Below are 2,391 nucleotides of genomic sequence, written 5' to 3'. Positions count from 1 at the left end.
CACGCGCCGGCTGTCGAGAACGCGCTCAGGACAGTTCGGACATTGCGGTGAATCCGAGGTAAAAAACGATATAAATACTGTTCAATTTCTTTTTTATCGTCACGAGCCGCACTGTTTAATTTGGTTTTGTTTGTGTATGCTTTTTTGACTCTCAAAGCCATGATTCCCATTCACTTCCATTATATGACTGACAGACTGCAACGGTTTGAGTTAAAAATCTCCGTTTGTGTTCTACTGAAGAAACAAAGTCACCTACATCTTGATCTTAGATCAAATTTTCATTTTTGGGTGAACTATCCCTTTAATATGTGAACTAATCTGACTGTGTTGCATTCATTGATCAGATAGAAAGATGTGCTTTTATGTCATGTAAACAACACATTTTGGTTTGCATCAGGTACTTTAGATTGTTGTTGGAAATTATGTAAATATGTCAGCGGCACTGGAAAAAAAAAATGTTGGTGTGGGATTTACAGTTTCTACTTAGAAATTAGTACATTTTACAAATAGTTACCAAAAAAAGTAGACAGACTGAAATAGTGCTTGTAAAAACATACTCCAAAAATCTTTGAAATTTTTTTTTTTTTACATTGAGGGTGAAGTAATCAATGACTAATCAGTGAATGACATTCACTGTACAAGCTTTTGATGTTTCTGTGGAATCATCCATTAAAATGATAAACAAAATCAGTGTTTTTCACTGTATGCTGTGGTTTTCCAGCAAAAGTGTGTATGAATTTACAGCTGTCGCTATAATTAGTGAGAATATTGGCAGAGCAAGTACAAATGTGAACAGCGACTGCTTCATGTGCGGTAATATGATAAACTGCACCAAAACACTCTTGACAGAACAACTCTACTGTATTTGCTACTGTACTGTCAGATATAATTGTCCCAAAAACGCATTATATTTCACATATTTTACATTATTGCAGCACCTCTCTTCCCAGTCTGTCTCAAACAACCTGGGGTGCGTTTCCCAAAAGCATTGTTCGCTAACTATAGATGCAAGTTCCATTGAACTCTGTTTGTAACTACAGAACTTTTGGGAAATGGACCCCTGTTTAGTTCCTGTTTCAATGAAGCCTCTCCTTCCGAGATACAAAATGTGCTCTGATGGGTTAGCTGGCCCAGTGTGTTGTGATTGGTGAACCGTTTATAGCGTGTTCCAGAAATGTCACACCCCTTACCATAACGGCGAGTTTCATCTCCTCACCTGTAAATATTAACGATGGCGTCAATTTTGCCAGACCAATTTGAGCCTGATTGAGACCCTGAGAATGTTTAGGACAAGAAGATCATGCAGAACCTTTGCAAGCACAGATTTTACAGGAGTGGTATGTTGTTGTTTTTTTTACAGTCTATGGCATAGACTGTAAAAAAGATGGACAAAGCGTCTTTACTTCCTTCCACTATAGAAACGTGAAGCCAAAACATCCCAGTATGACCGCTGTCATCTTGCGAAAATTACGTCATTTGGAGCCTGTGTCTGCACTGCGCAGTAGTGAATCGTTTAGAGCTTGAGTCTGCACAGTAGTGAATAATTTGGAGTTTGAATCTGCGCAGTAGTGAATCGTTTGGAGCCCTTGGAGCCTGCGTCTGCACTGCGCAGTAGTGAATCGTTTGGAGCCCGAGTCTGCGCAGTAGTGAATCTTTTGGAGCCCGAGTCTGCACAGTAGTGAATCGTTTGGAGCCCGAGTATGCTCTGTAGTGAATCGTTTGGAGCCCTTGGAGCCTGAGTCTGCACTGCGCAGTAGTGAATCTTTTGGAGCCAGAGTCTGCGCAGTAGTGAATCGTTTGGAGCTTGAGTCTGCACAGTAGTGAATAATTTGGAGTTTGAGTCTGCGCAGTAGTGAATCGTTTGGAGCCCTTGGAGCCTGAGTCTGCACTGCGCAGTAGTGAAGCTTTTGGAGCCAGAGTCTGCGCAGTAGTGAATCGTTTGGAGCCCGAGTCTGTGCAGTAGTGAATCGTTTGGAGCCCTTGGAGCCTGAGACTGCACTGCGCAGTAGTGAATCGTTTGGAGCCAGAATCTGCGCAGTAGTGAATAGTTTGGAGCCCTTGGAGCCTGAGTCTGCTCTGTAGTAAATCGTTTGGAGCCCTTGGAGCCTGAGTCTGCACTGCGCAGTAGTGAAGCTTTTGGAGCCAGAGTCTGCGCAGTAGTGAATCGTTTGGAGCCAGAGTCTGCGCAGTAGTGAATCGTTTGGAGCCAGAGTCTGCGCAGTAGTGAATCGTTTGGAGCCCTTGGAGCCTGCGTCTGCACTGCGCAGTAGTGAATCGTTTGGAGCCCGAGTCTGCGCAGTAGTGAATCTTTTGGAGCCCGAGTCTGCACAGTAGTGAATCGTTTGGAGCCCGAGTCTGCGCAGTAGTGAATCTTTTGGAGCCAGAGTCTGC

At 43.4% G+C, this 2,391-nt stretch overlaps 1 protein-coding gene across 1 annotated transcript in view; it reads left to right on the top strand.

The window, feature by feature from the left end:
• Positions 1 to 2,391, top strand: part of LOC107723269 (transforming growth factor beta-3-like) — a 22,715-nt gene that overhangs the window by 14,561 nt on the left and 5,763 nt on the right. The window lies entirely within an intron of this gene.

Source organism: Sinocyclocheilus rhinocerous, unplaced genomic scaffold, assembly GCF_001515625.1.
Source record: "Sinocyclocheilus rhinocerous isolate Xijiao unplaced genomic scaffold, SAMN03320098_v1.1 scaffold364, whole genome shotgun sequence".
NCBI lineage: Eukaryota > Metazoa > Chordata > Actinopteri > Cypriniformes > Cyprinidae > Sinocyclocheilus > Sinocyclocheilus rhinocerous.
The sequence above is the reverse complement of the archived record's forward strand: the minus strand, read 5'-3'. Positions and strand labels throughout refer to the sequence as shown.